The sequence below is a fragment of the Equus quagga genome, chromosome 11 (assembly GCF_021613505.1).
Source record: "Equus quagga isolate Etosha38 chromosome 11, UCLA_HA_Equagga_1.0, whole genome shotgun sequence".
NCBI lineage: Eukaryota > Metazoa > Chordata > Mammalia > Perissodactyla > Equidae > Equus > Equus quagga.
Genome location: NC_060277.1, coordinates 16,133,700 through 16,150,198, shown reverse-complemented (window position 1 = coordinate 16,150,198; position 16,499 = coordinate 16,133,700).

Sequence of the window (16,499 nt, the reverse complement as noted above, 5' to 3'; positions counted from 1 at the left end):
TGCTAAACTCCTGCCTGGCTGAGATTTTACATTTAGAATGAGAGATTTTCTTTTAGAGAATTTCTGAAATACTTTGTAGGTCTATGTTCCTAATAGACTATTGTGAGATGCCTTGTTTCTTAAAGCAAGATAGGTGGCCTTTAGCTAGTGCTCTTAAGCTATGTTGAGTTAGTCTTCCTCATTAATGTGCAAACACTTTAAAAAATATCTGATTCATCAAAGCCATCACTATGGGGAATCCTCAGATTCTGATGGTCTTTACAGTGTACCATAAAGATGTATGTGACCTCTGACAAGATTAGAAAGATATTAGTTAATTTTCAGATATTCTGATCTGAGATAATTAGATCGATGAGATTCCCATAACTATCAACATATGAAACTTTTGGCAGTTTGAAAGAAAATTTTTTTTGAGAAAATGTTGTAGTTGGCGTGACTCCTGTTTTTAACTTATGTTTAACATTATCCTTTTGTTCTATCCTGAATAGTTGGAGGAGTGCATGATTGAGCCTGTCAATTTGAAATATGGTTTTTAGATTTCAAGGTATGGTAGAGATATTTTTTTCCTCTTCTTTTCACAGGAGGAATTAAGTAGCTGCAGGAATTAAGTAGCTATTTTGGAAGATAGTTTTGTTCCCATTTTGTGAGGCATTCCCCTCAAAACATTCACTTCTTTTCCATTGCCTTAGTAATAATAATAATAATAATAATAGCTAAAAATTATTGAAATACAGGTCTGAGCTGACACTATATAAATTGTTTTATATGAATTATCTCATTTAAACTTCACAAGAAATCTAGGAATAAATGTTATTATATTCATTTTACAGATGAGTAAACTGAGGCATAGACAATTTAAGAAACTGCTTTAATGCTAAGAAGCTCATACGAACAAAACTGGGATTTGGATTCTAGTCGCAATCACTTTACTGTATCAGACCCTTTATATTCTTCCTGGAATATATAAATATATATATATATATATATATATAAAACGTCAAAAGGAACATTGTCAAGACTGGCAATCAGATAACTTCATATTGGACTCTGTTTCTTGTGTTTCTCCCTAAGTATGTAATTTTAAACAATCATTGATTTGCTTAAAAAAAACTACCAGTTGAAAATAGTAACAAATAAATATACACGTGGCAAACAGGTAGAGTCTGTCTTAAGGACGTAGATGCAAGTTTTAACTTTTACAGAGTTTGGGCAGAAAAAAGTTCTAAAATGTGCATTCAACTGAACGAGAACCTTTTAACAGTGACAGGTCTGAAGTTTCAACTTATAACCACGGCTCTATTGAAAACCTCAGGCGCTTTTCTCACTTCAATTGGCATTGCATAAAAATTTTTTTTAAGGTAGGTATCTCCTGACTGGGGGGCTTGCAAATATCTATTTTATTCAAAAACTTTAGTTACAGTTTATATCTTATACAAACGAGAAATATATCTTAATTCAAAATATTTCCAGAAGTATTCAAAATCCTAAAGTGGAGACTATCACTAGAAGGGAATGAAATTAGGATAGAAACTAGCTACAAGCAAAATTGTGAAGGTACGAGCCTTCCCAGTGAGCATCTCTCCTTTTGTGGGAGCTTTGCAGTCCCTCTAGACTCTTTAGAAAGTACAGCAGCCTTTGTCTATATGCAAAGCTGGCCATGTCTCTTTAGCTAATGTCATCTTTTCTCAGATTGGATTAGGTCTGATATTCTTTCTTCACTGGTCACACCGGTCAGTCAACCACATTCAAATATCCCTTGTGTACAGAGGAGATTATGGCAATGATTCATGTCCTTTCATTTCAGCTAATGGAGAGAAAGGAACTACACATAATAGAAACCATAATTAACATTTGTTTACTGTGTCACAGTTTGTGAAATACTTTCTATAGGCATTGTCTCATTTAATCTTCACCATGTTTCTGAAAAGTGGGCATTTTCATTATTTCTGCTTTCCAGGTAAAGACATTAAGCTTCAGAGAGGATCTGAGCCAGTCTCAAGTCATCTGGCTGTTAAACTACAAAACATGGGCTTGAACCTATGTCACTGCTTCCTGCAATTCTTGGGATATAGTAGCTAAATAAATATTGATTTTCTTTCTCATTTCTTCGCTTGTTTTCTGCCTTCCTGCCCTCACTCCTTATCCCCTTCCTTTCTTCTTTAAATCTGTCATTTCTCCAATTCTTCTTCATGGAAATAAATAATGTAAATGTGAAATGTCAGTAGTATCACATAAATAAGTTTTAATAATAATTCGTTGAGTAAAAGTGTGTGTGAAACAAATATGTATAAGTATAAACCTTAAACAATAAGTATTAGTTGAGTGAATGTATAGAGAATGGATGAATAAATGAATAAATTAGAGCAGTAGAGAAATCTAGGCAAGTTGAGGGTTTGTCAGCCCAAGAGAAGTACTTGTGTGGCTTTCTGGGAGACTTTTTGGCCTTCTCTCTCTAGTCACACATGCCTAGTCACTGTCTAATAAGGATCTCATTTACTTTGTCCTTAAGGAGCTATTTACTCAAAGACAGCTTTCGCAAATAAAGCCTCTAATTTAGAACTGAGTTTCTTACATGTTTTGGTGGTGGGGAGTCATGAAAATTAGGGCAAGATCTATATAATCTGAAAATGGTCGTTTTTGACTTGGCTCCTTCATTCCGCCACGTGCTTCATTGCTCTGTGGAGCCAGGAAGGCAGAAGCTCGCTGCTACTGCTACTGCTCTTGCTGTACATGCACTGGGGAGAAGTCCAGTCTCAGCTCGGGGCCTGGAAAAAGTGACCTGGCAGCTTGGCTCTTCAGCATCATCACATGGTCTTCATGTGGAGCAGGGAGTAGGGAGAGTCAGGAGAAAGAGATGAGTGTGTGGACTGAGAGGGCCAAGGCTATGGCTGGGAGTTGGGCAGGAGTAAGGTGAGAGTTTTATATAGACACAGAAAGCACAGAAGTGTCTCAAAGTCAGGCAGGCAGGACAATCAGACATGTCATATTAGAGCCAGGAGGACATAGCAACTAAGGCAGGTAAGAAGGAAAGGGTCAGAAGACCTGAGTTCAAGGGTCAGCCTAATTCCTCATTTCCCATGTGGAATCCAGGAAGTCACTGGTGTGTTATGAGCCTCAATTTCCTGCTTTGTTCAGAAGATATTGGTATCTTTGTTTCTTAGTCATGATGATGGTCTCAAAATCAAAAGAGAATGCAATCCATGCTTGCTCACCAACACCACTTGAAATATAAAAAGGATAGTTCCTAAAGGAAAATCCAGGTGTCTTATTGGTAGAATTGGGGAAAGATACTTCACAGGCAAAAATCAAGACGTGTCCACCAGGGAAGCTGACAACATACATCTCTTTCATAGATTCTCCTTATTTTTAAAATAAGAGAGTTATAGAGAGTGAAATAAGAATAAGAGAGTGAAAGAGGTGTGCTAGCAAATATTTAACAACTAACTCCCCTCCCCCCAGTACACACACACACACACACAGACACATTTATATTTTTACAATGTAAAGGATATATAGGACAAAATTTACTACTAATAATATACAATACTCTTTATGGGAAATTTCATATAGTCAATTGATCCTTATACAATGCTTTCACTGATTTTTGTCAAATTTTGTATCCGTAGCCAACCTATGATTGCAATTGATGGATGAGTATGGTTCCAACAGGAATGGTAGTTCACCTTTTTATTTATGTTAATAACTAAGACGAAAGAGAAAAAATGAAGATATATGCTGGAACTTCACTTGTTCTTCAGTGACATGAGTGAGTTCTTTGCTGAACTAGATAATAGCTTTCTAATACTGGAAGAACATTTTCTCACAACATAATGACTACAGACTTGACACGCTTTCGAGTTTAATCTGCTTTTGCAAAATTTTTTCTATTAATTTCTGCTATGGACTGAATCATGTCCCCCCAAATTCATATGGTGAAGCCTTAGTCCCCAAATGTGACTGTATTTGGGGACAGGACCTATAGAAGGTAACTAAGGTTAAATGAGGTCATAGAGGTGGGGCCCTGATACAGTAGGATTAGTTTTCTTATGAGAAGAGACGTCAGAGAGCTTGTTCCCTCTCTCTTTCTCCACCACGTGAGGACGCAGTGAGAAGGTGGCCGTCTGCAAACCAGGGAGGAAGTTCTCGCCAGAAACTGAACCCTCAGGGACTTTGATATTGGACTTTCCAGACTCTAGAGCTGTGAGAAAATAAATTTCTGTTGTTTAAGCCACCCAGTCGATGGTGTTTTGTTGCAGCAGCCCAAGCAGACTAATATACTTTCTAAAGTCTAGTTCAGGATTTGGCCAATCGTGACCCTTCTGTCAAACCTGGTCCACTATGGGTGAAATCTGGCCACGCCCATTCATTTACATATTGTCTACGGCTACTTTCATGCGATAATAGTAGAACTGAGTAGTTGTGACAGAGATTACATGGCCTGCAAAGCCTAAAATATTTGTTATGTGGCCCTTTATAGAAAACATTTGCCAACCCTGGTGTAGGCAATCAACAAACAGTAAATCAAGATGTGCGGCAGGTGATGACTTCCTTGGGGTAAGTGTTCACGCAATGGCTTGTTTTGGGCTGTCAATGTGATATCACTAAACACAGAGTTGGGAAGAGGTGGGCAGGAGGAGTATTTCCACCATAGATACAATAGATGTAAATAACTTCAAGAGCACAGAATAGTGAAATGTTCTAAAATAATTGGGAATTGATGGCTTTTGAATATTTACTACCTTTGTAAAAATGTATTTACTTGTAAGGTTATGTAATTTTTAATAACGGCTGTGTTTAACAATCAGCTTGCAAAATTCCTAAATATTTAACAATCATCTTTCATGGACCAATATGAGCCAGCTCCAGCTCACCATGGGCACCTTAAATTCCAAATAGCATTTAAGATTCCTTTTACTTGCTACATTGCAGTAGCCTTAAATCTTTACGTCTAGGATTGTGCGTAACCCGGGTTTTCCAAAATAGAAGAAAAAATAATAACTTTAAAATTAACTTTCATTTGAGTGGTCTTTTGTAGGTACAAATAAGTTTTACATCTTTCTTCTAATTATTTCCCAAATGTTCCTGATCATAATTATTCTCTGGGACGCTTGTTAAAAGATCCAGATGGGGCTGGTCTGGTAGCGTAGCAGTTAAGTTCGTGCGCACCATTGTGGCAGCCCAGGGTTCGCCAATTCAGATCCCGGGTGCGGACATGGCACCACTTATCAAGCCATGCTGTGGCAGGCATCCCACATATAAAGTAGAAGAAGATGGGCACGGATGTTAGCTCAGGGCCAATCTTCCCCAGCAAAAGAGGAGGCTTGGAAGCAGATTATTAGCCCAGGGCTAATCTTCCTCCAAAAAAAAAAAAGATACAGATGCCCAAACTACTTTCCTGGAGATTCTAATTCTGCAGGTCTGAGTTGTGACCTGGACATCTGTTTTTAATTAATCCTCCAGTTGACTCCTATGATTATATTGGAAAACCTTGATATTGTACTATGGGTTCAGTAAAGGACTTAAATGGTAACTGTTATTTATTTGCAAGAAAAAACGTTGTGCCTTCTTACACCAAAATGAATCCAAGTAGATCAAAGATTTAAATGTAAAATGTTAAAGAGAAAACATGAATATTTTATATGTTGGAAAGTGTCCAGCTTTTCTAAGCAAGAAAAGATCAATTAATTTTATAATATAAATATGTTTATAATATAAAAATATATCTATGATTAAAAACAAACAATAAAGTGAGAAAATATTATATTACGTCGGACAAAGGGTTAATATTGCCAATTTAGAAAGAGCTCTTTGGAATCAATAAGAAAATTGTATCATCCCCAAAGAAAATGGATAGAGAATATGACAAGGAATTCAAAAAAGTAGAAATACCAATGGCTAATATATTTGTGGAAAAAAGTTCAATTGCATAAAATACTATGGAAATAAAAATTTCTCCTATCAGATTAGCAAAGATAAAAATAATTTAAAAACTTTAAGTCAATAAGGGCATGTGGAAAACTTTCAGACTTATGGATCATTAGTGGGAATGTAAATTGGAACAACTCTTCCAGAGGGTTTTGAAATGTAAAATGTTTATGGGTTTAGATTCAGCAATTCCATCTCATTAAATTTTTTCACTTTAAAGAGATAATTAGACAAATTTGAACTCAATGAAGTGGTGTCTTAAGAAGAAAAAAATTGAAATAAACTTAAATGTCAATTCATAGGGCACGTATACAGTCATACCTATTTTATTGCACTTCACTTTATTGCGCCTTGCAGACATTGTGTTTTTTACAAATTGAAGGTTTGTGGCAACCCTGCATCAAGCAAGTTTATCAGCATGATTTTTCCAACAGCGTTTGCTCACTTCATGTCTCTGTGTCACATTTTGATAAGCCTCGCAATGTTTCAAACTTTTTCATTATTATTATATTTGTTATGGTGATCTGCGATCTTTGATGCTACTGTTGTTATTGTTTTGGGGTGCCACAAACTGCACCCATAGAAGAAGGCAAACTTAATCTATAAGTGTTGTTTGGGTTCTGACTGCTCCACTGACTGGCCAGTTCCCCATCTCTCTCCCTCTGTATTCCCTGAGACACAACACTATTGAAATTAGGCCAATTAATAACCCTACAGTGGCCTCTAAGTGTTCAAGTGAAAGGAAAAGTCACACTCTCTCACTTTAAATCAAAAGTTAGAGATGATTAAGCTTATTGAGGAAAGAATGTTGAAAGCCAAGATAGGCAAAAAGCTAGGTTTTTTGCGCCAATCAGCCAGCCAAGTTGTGAATGCAAAGAAAAAAGTTTTTGAAAGAAATTAAAAGTGTTACTCCAGTGAACACACAAATGATAAGAAAGCAAAACAGTGTTATTGCTGATGTGGAGAAAGTTTTAGTGGTCTGGACAGAAGATCAGATCAGCCACTACATTTCTTTAAGCCAAAGCCTAATTCAGAGCAAGGGCCTAATTCTCTTCAGTTCTGTGAAGGCTGAGAGAGGTGAGGAAGCTGCAGGAGAAAAGTTTGAAGCTAGCAGAGGTTGGTTCATGAGGTTTAAGGAAAGAAGCTTTCTCCATAAGAGAAAAGTGCAAGGGGAAGCAGCAAGTCCTGATGCAGAAGCTGCAGCAAGTTATCCAGAAGATCTAGCTAAGATCATTAATAAAGGTGGCTACCCTAAAAAACAGATTTTTAACGTAGATGAAACAATCTTATATTGGAAGAAGATGCCGTCTAAGACTTTCATAGCTAGAGAGGAGAAGTCAGTGCCTGGCTTTGAAGCTTCCAAGGGTGGGCTGACTCTCTTGTTAGGGGCTAATGCAGCTGGTGACTTCAAGTTGAAGACATTGCTCATTTACCATTCCAAAAATCCTAGGGCCCTTAAGAATGATGCTAAATCTACTCTGCCTGTGCTGTACCAATGGAACAACAAAGTCTGGATAGTAGCACATTTGTTTACAACATGGTTTACTGAATATTTTAAGCCCACTGTTGAGCCCTACTCCTCAGAAAAAAATATTACTGCTCATTGACAATGCACCTATTCAGCCAAGAGCTCTGATGGAGATGTACAATGAGATGAATGTTGTTTTCATGTCTGCTAACACAACATTTATTCTGCAGCCCGTGGATCAGAGTAATTTTGACTTTCAAGTCTTATTATTTAAGAAATCCATTTCGTAAGGCTATAGCTGCCATAGATAGTGATTCCTCTGATGGATCTGGGCAGAGTAAACTGAAAACCTTCTGGAAAGGGTTCACCATTCTAGATGCCATTGAGAACATTCATGATTCATGGGAAGAGGTCAAAATATCAACATCGACAGGAGTCTGGAAGAAGTTGATTCCAACTCTCATGGATGACTTTGTGGGGTTCAAGACTTCAGTGGGGGAAGTAACTGCAGATGTGGTGCAAATAGCAAGAGAACTAGAATTGGAAATGGAGCCTGAAGATGTGACTGAACTGCTGCAATCTCATGATAAAACTTTAATGGACCAGGAGTTGCTTCTTATGGTTGAGCAAAGAAAGTGGTTTCATCTACTCCTGGTGAAGATGCTGTGAAGACTGTTGAAATGACGACAAAAGATTTAGAATATTATGTAAACTTAGTTGATAAAACAGCGGTAGCGTTTGAGAGGATTGACTGCAATTTTGAAAGAAGTTCTACTGTGGGTAAAATGCTATTAAATAGCATCCCGTGCTACAGAGAAATCATTCGTGAGAGGAAGAGTCAATCAATATGGCAAACCTCATTGTTGTCTTATTTTAAGAAATTGCCACTGTCACCTCAGCCTTCAGCAACCATCACCCTGATCAGTCAGCAGCCATCAATACCCAGGCAAAACCCTCAACCAGGAAAAGATTACGACCTGCTGAAGGCTCAGATGACGGTTAGCATTTTTTAGCAATAAAGTATTTTTTTAATTGAGGTATGTACATTGTAGTTTTAGGCATAATGCTATTACACACTTAATAGACTATAGTATAGGGTAAACATAAATTTTATGTGACCTGGGAAACCAAAACATTCATGTGACTCAGTTTATTGCGATGGTTTGGAACCTACCCTGCCACATCTCCGAGGTCTGCCTCAATACCAAAGAGCCGTTACAGATAACAGATAATTTACATTAGGACAGATACCCTTATTACCTTTATGAAAATGAAGTCGAGCTTGCCTGTGGCTATTAACAGCTCCAGGTAAAATCTAATGCCGGTTGCCACCTTATGTAGGGAAGTTTAGAACAGCAATCCAGCTGCAAGGACTGAGTGGCAAGGACTTGAGAGCACACTATACTTTCGACCTAGATTTCTTCTTTAGGGTAGTTCTGGGGAGGAAGAGCTTGTGGAGCTAATTGGTGTTATTGACCAATTCCAAATTACTCAACACTCTCTAGATCTAATTTTGCAAATATGAAGTTTACCGTGTTTTGCCTTCTTTGCAGGCCCAGATCCCTTAAAGGCCCCTGAAGTCAGTTAATGATATTTAATAGGCCTCTCTTACGCTAGTAGGTTTATCCTGATAAGTATTTTAAATTCTGAACTGAAGTTGCGCCCCGTGTTCGACCTAAGACTGACCATTACTTATTCAGCCCCCTTTGTCTTAGCCCGACGCTCAAGGAGCAGTGATCTGTGAAGCACTTCAGCAGACTTTTTCTACATTATGGCAAATCTTTTTAATTTTTTTTCCAAGACATGTTATTAAGGAGAAAATTAAACCATTGATGTGTCACCTACTTTACATTTTTTTCTGTTTTTTTTCAAGATTGGCACCTGAGCTAACATCTGTTGTCAATCTTTTTTGATTCTTCTCCACAAAGCCCCCCAGTACATAGTTGTAGATTCTGGTTGTGGGTCCTTCTGGTTGTGCTATGTGGGACGCCACCTCAGCATGGCCTGATGAGTGTCCTGATCCACATCCATGCCCAGGATTCAAACTGACGAAACCCTGGGCCCCTAAGTGGAGGGTGAATTTAACTACTCGGCCATGGGGCTGGCCCCACATTTTTTTTTTTTTTTCTTACAGACTGAGTCCAAATAGGTTAGAACCCTGCTCCTCAGATTGGCAGTTGGATACTCTCAGTGCACAGAGAATAAACACCCAAAATTTATTCTATGGAAAAGAATTTGCAAGTGATTTTATGTTACAACCAATAAAGATTGATCTCAGGGTATATAACTTATCTGTATTGATTTTTAAGCTAAACCAAGAAAGTCCAAAGATATTCTGAACTTGTTGCTAGTAGACTTTAAAGCTCTTTCGCCATCGCCACACCTCCGCCTAGACTGTGGTGGGTTCACATTTTCACTGTCTTTGCCTTTTAGGGTTTTGTTTTATGGAAGCTTTAGAAAAGTACTGCGTCAGAGACTCCGTTCCTGCTTTCTAGGATGTTACGGGGCAGTCTAGTCTGCAGTCCAATTCCTTCCCTCAGACTTGACCAGCCCTCCCATGATGATGCCTGGGCACATAGAAACTTACTCCCTGACACCTCCCGCAGCCATGGAGTGTCCTTATAATTCACTTATCAGACCTCTTCATATTATTGCTGATCCTCCCCCTGAAGCTTGTCCGCATGCCTGCTTAGGGGCTCTAGAAAGTCCTAAAGGCAGACGTTTTCTGTGTGGCTCATGTCCTCTAGCCCCATAAAGTAATTCATGTAATTCAACTGAAATAATGTGAACGCAGGCCTCCAACTCACGTTGCTTCCCAATCCTTGTTTCACAGAAGTTAAAGATCAGCTTGGAAAGTTAGGGTCACAGCAGTCGGGGAAACCGAGAGAAGAAGCTGCAGCGTTTCTCCAGATGTTTTCCCTCTCTGTAGATCGCTCAGCTTAGAGAGGACTTGAAGGGCATTAGAATTCTTCCATAAAATTACAGACACCTGCAAGAGACTTAACCTGCCCATCTGTGACACCAGCACAGGCGATAGTCTTATCCTCACTCTCATCACACCAGCAACAATTTTTTATTGATTTTTTTCATGGTTCAGAGAATAGAGTTTAACTGTTAGACTTATGTCTGTCCTGGTGTTGCTAGGCTATTTGGATTGGAAGTCACGGGAGCAGAAAATCTTGGTAAACGTTAAAAAAAGTTTGGTGAGCTTTTAAGTATATCTCTCAGTGGGTAAATAAAAAAAATCATTTTGAATCTGAAGGTTGCTCATGTAATAATTAAGATGACACATTTCGAGCTCACCCTTCCTGACAAATGTTTCTTTAGAGAGACACTGATGCCTCATAGAATGCTTGCAAGATGTGACACGTCAGCAGAAATTGTCTCTGCACGGAATGTTTTTCAAAGATTTTTCCTGAGTAATCACTGTCGTTTCCCCCCTTTTCTCTATAGTCTTTGCAAAATCTTCTGTTACTTCATGCTTGTTATTTTTGTGCTGTTGGTAAAGGTTTCATTTTAGAAACAACTTCTAAAACCACAGTATATGTAAAATTGGGTCTAAAATAAACCAAACATTCTGATTTGAATGCTGATTAGATGAAGCACACTCATCAATAAACATGGAGCCACAATGACCTCAGGAGGGCGAGGCTTGTGAGTGCATCAATCGTGTTTTGGAGATAGCTTTTACTTATGACTCCAGAGTCTGCTTAAATTCAGGTTCCCAGATACACAGGACGTGAAGCGTCTGCCTCACCTGCCAGCGCTGCATTAGGCGTGGCTTCTATCTCAGTGAGGAAGTCAGGCAGCATAATGACAACATAGTCATTTCTCTAGACCATCTTTTCCTTTTCCCTACCCCAAATTGCTTTTTAGGGGTTTTGGGAATGACTTTGCATCCCGAACATGCACTTAGGAAGGGGATGAATCATTATTCCTTGGGCTTGCTCTGATTCTACTGCACAGATTTAAAAACAGGAAAAAATCAAAATGTTACTAATTTCCTGTCAGAGGAATAGGATGGTCTCAGGCAGCATGACTGGATATTGATCCTGTCACAGGCTGGTGGAGGGCAGCAGCTGGGGATTCAATGCCATTCATGTGATTATTGCAGGAGGCGTCTCTTTGGGTACCTGGAGAAGGAGTCAGGGAACATCTCATCAGACCCATTGCAGCCTGTGTTTGGGGAGCTGATGGGCACCCTCGTGAAGTGTGTCCCACTGGGCTTCACTGACCAGCAGAGTGAGGGCTACTGGAAGTGTCCCCCAATCCGGTTCCATGGCCTAGCGCTGTGTCTTCTGGGCTGGGACGGACGCCAGTCCAGAAAGAAGAGAGACGAGTGTAGCAGATCAGAATGGGCAGCGCCATTCCACCCCATCGTTAACACTTTATGGCCAACTGGATCCCCAGGGGGAGGGTATGGGTGGCAGGTGAGACTAAATTTGTGCAAAGGGAAAACCTGTCTAAATATTTGTGCCTATTGGGCGCTGCTCTCCCACTCATGTGCCTGCCCCCTCATTTCAGCCCTGCTCCTTTCCTCTTCTTCCCATCCTCCAGGTTCTGAGTCTTACCTCTTGCAAGCAAGCTAAGACTCAGAGCAAGGATTTTCCTGGTTTCTCCATGGAGAAACCTTTCCATAATGCCGAAATTTCAGTACTAGTTTGAAACTGCAGAAAAATAAAATGGTGGTGGCAAAGAGGGCGGAAAGACAGAGAGGATAAAGAGAGAGAAGCCATATGCTAAATCAGGAGAAATCCTTGGAAGCAGCAATGCTGTGAGGAATTTACAACCCTACTGATGGCTATTTAGGTACGCATCTGAAAGATCTCGGGCGGGTTAATAAGCTTTGACAACTGCGGCTCCTTCTCATTTTTTCACAGCTTTATGAAACACTCTACAGACTCTGTCTGATTGATATTAATGTTGTAACAGCTGCATGGGCTCACCTGGTGTGTTATCAAATATTTTGCACTCGGCTCCGCCACGTGCTGTGCACAGGCCCACCTCTCAGGAGCCATCCTGCACCTTCTGTAGGTGTCTGGGGCAAAGCTTGCAGCACATGTGCCCTCGTGTCACTTCTGAATTGGATGATTTGACACAATTTGGTAGATTTCAAGGTGTAAAATGTCCTGAAACACAGGTGCTGGGGAAAGGATGTGCTTCGTTTTAGTCCCAGACAGCTTTTTGGCCTCATTCTCACAAAGGAAATAACTCATGGGAAAATAATTAAGTGGGTCTGCCTGATTCAGACAAGGAGAGGTGAGAGGATCTTTTTTAGCAAGTTCGATAGGCATGGCTGAGACGCATGAAGGGAGGTTTCACACTGTAAACACAGTCCAGAGAAGTACATTGGCTTACCTTTAAAATTTAAACATTTTCCAAGGGCTAAGTGTATCCCTGAGGTCTTAGGAAACAGCAGATTATACTGAGTTTACTAAAAATCACTTATAAAGGAGTGACAGTGCAGAGAACATGGTATTCCTAGAGAATGATCTTAATATTGATTTCTGTTTGTGTTTCCTAATGGAAAATAACTGCAGCAAAATGCAATAAATATTGATGGGGACAAAAACCAGTATTGGAAAGGTCATTGTAGCTAAAGGGTACTATGATAATAAATTAGTGATTATCCCAAGATATTGACAGCAGCCCAGATGGGACACTGGGAGGTTGGGCGTCATCTACACCTGTTCTTTTGAACCTTCCTTACTGTGTGACTTTTGTCCCATGACTGTGGTACTTTCACACAGAGGTATGAAGACATTTATTTACAGCCTATATGGAAATCTGTACTGCATGTATGGTGAAAAAAAGAGAATCTAGAAGCTGAAATATAGTTTGAAGAAAGATGGCAGAGCAATGATACATGACATGCGCTATTGGAAACAGCAGTGCCCCAGGAGAGGCAATGGATTTGCAAGCCACTTTGGGATGGGGCAGGTTAATTTTTGTCATACTTCCTTTTGATCATGAACAAATACATGCTTATTCAATAAATTTGGTAAGTACCGTGTTATGGGTTGAATTGTGTCCCCTTAAAAGAGACATGCAAGTCCTAACCCCCTAGTGCCTCAGAATGTAAACTTATTTGGAAATGGGTTCTTTACCAAGATAATCAGGTCAAAATGAGGCCGATAGGGTGGGCCCTAATCCAATAATACCAGTGTCCTTATAAAAAGGGGAAATTTGGACACAGACATGCACAGAGGGAAGACGATGTGAAGAGTCACAGGGAGAAGAAGGCCATGTAGCTGGAGTGAATTACAAGCCAAGGAAGACTAAGGATTGCTGCAAACACCAAAAGCCAAAAGAGGCAAGGAAGGATTCTCCCCCACAGCCTCCAGACCGCACCTGGCCCTGTGGACACCTGCGTCTGGAAATTCTAGCCTTCATAACTGTGAGAGAAGTGTTAGTTGTTTTAAGCCACTCAGTTTTTGGTACTTTGTTATGGCAGCCATAGAAAACTACTAGAATATGGAATATAATATATATAGAGTACTATGAAGAATCTGGAAAAGAAAAAACTTAATACCAACTTGCTAAAGTTATCATTTTGGTACATTTCCTTCAAATCTTTTTAAAGCTGCTACCAGGAGTAAATGAGAGTGCCTGACTCCACATTCTGTCTACCCTTGATCATTATCCTTGGTATTTATTTTGCTAATTTTATAGGTAAAATTAAGTAATGTCCTTTTCCCATGGGAACCCTTTGGGTACACAATTTCAAAGTATTACAGGGGACAAAGATCACTTTTCCTATGCCAATCACTCTTAAATCCACACTTTTGTGTCAATCACTTTCAAAGTGTGTGGCTTTGGGAAATTTGGGGGGGAACATTCTAGACAGCATTATTTATTTTCTAACATTGGGCACCATCAGTGGCAATTACGAAGCACCTGAAGGTGGCATCATACGCAGGCCTCACATCCATTGAGAGAAGCCAATGCAGGCAGAACAAAAACTGCAGTTGGTTTATGAGCACAGGCAGGCTCTCCCTTGGCAGATTGGGGGTCTGGAGGGCCCGTACATGTAGGTCGTAAAGAAAAAAGAAACTCGGGTTATTAGGTAATGTGATTACACGTACAGGTGGTTGAGTCTTAGAACATATAGTTAACATTTAGAAAATCTTCCACTCTCCTGAAATTTGATGATTATTGAAGATATTTTGAATGTAGAATTGACTAGACTTAGTGACTGATCAGCTCTGAAATGGAAGAAAAAACAGGCTTCTTGGGGATGGATGGTGCTAATGTTTCAAACTGGGGCAATTGGGTAGATTTTTGCCTAGATCTTTGTTGTGGTCTCATGATGTATTCAGGCAGGGAGGATTAAAAAGCCCTTGGAAACATAAGTGGTTGAGTTAGGAGAGAGACAGTTCAGGAGAAACTTTTGGAAACCATGAAATACAGGTAAAAGTTAAAGCCATGGATGTAGATGAGATTAAGTAAAGAGAATATGGTCTATTCATGCATTCATCCTGTCTTTTATTGCATGATTCATTCCTTGGCTTTTTCGGAAAAAATTTAAATCTGTGAAACTCAGAGCATTTAAGCAATCTTGGTTTCATTTGTGAGAGATATTTTGGTGGAGTGATGGGAGAGAAGCCAGATTGCAGTGGGCTGAGGAGTGAATGAGAGGAGAACTGTGGGCACAGAATTCCAGATCTGGAAGGAAGGGAAGGAAAGAAAAGAATGTTGCAATCAAGACTGGGAAGCAGAGTCCTTAAAAGTGGTTTTATTTTGGATAGGAAAGAAAAAAAGGAAAGGGATGTATATTTATTGAGTGAGCATATATCCTAAGACTTGGGCTGAGTGCTTTATGTACAGTATCTCATTTAATCTTCCCCCAAATTCTTGTGAGGCATGGATTATTGTTCCCATTTTGTAGATGAGGAAACTGAGGTTAGAGAGCTTGTCTGGAGTTGTGTAGTTTGAAACTGATGACGTAGGTAGAAAGATCTGTTGTCTTCAAAGCTCTCATTGGAGACAGAGAAAATGAAGGTACAAGAATGAGGTGGCTAATTGATGGAGAGAAATCTTGGAGGACGTTGAAAGGAAAGGAATCTATTCATAGGTGCTTCACATTGGAAAGTAATGTGACATTTTCCTCCAAGAAAGTAAGAAAAGAGAAAAGGATGAGTATAGAGTTAAAGGAGAAGGTAAGGAGGTAAAGAAGACAGAAATGGAAGAAATTTGTATACGATGGTCTTTATTTTTTAGTAGAATATTATGACGTCAGTTGACAGATTTTGAAATTGATTTTAGAAGGATTAGGAGAGGATTAAAAGATTAAAAGTTTGAAACAGCTGCATGGGAGATAGATATAGGCCAGGGAGTGGGAAAAAGGTGATAGAATTGCTGGGTATCACTGAAGGCCCCCTGAGGTTGAAAACTGTGTTTAGAATGGACCTGACCAGCATATGTATGTGATTACTCATCAGCCCTGTGAAGTGACCTGGGAGTAAGAATAGATGTTTTAGTTCCTTCTGGTTGGGGATCCACAAGGAAATACATACATTGAGTACCAGAACTTGTGCTAAATGCTGGGGATCAATGCACAAATGAGTCAAGGGTCTGCCTTTTGTGAGTGAGCTGCCTCTGGAGGGGAATAGATGTGTGTAAATACATAATTACATTATCAGGCTTTAAGAACTATGATAATCAACGTTGCAGTGGAGGAAACTTTCTGGGAAGTAGGAAGGACCTCAGAGAGGCACTTGTTTATCGTGGGCCCTGAAAGGGTACTAAAAATCCATTATTTCTGAGCCTGCTGTAACTCTATTGTGTCTTATCTGACTTTCTTCTCTGCCCTGCATCAATTGAGGCATTCCAGTCCTAGTTTCTAGCTGTTACTTAATTGGCCAAAACATGCAAAGCTCTTCTGAGTACACTTGGTCTTAAAAAGGTGAAGACTCTCTTTTCATAAACAGTCCTGCAACGCATAACGACATCTCAGTCAACAATGGACTGCATATACAACGGTGGTCCCATGAGATTAGTCCTGTATGAGCTCAGTGTTTTGTAGGCTATATCATCTAGGTTTTTGTAAGTCCACTTTATGATGATTACATAACGAAGAAATACCTAAGGGCACATTTCTCAGAAT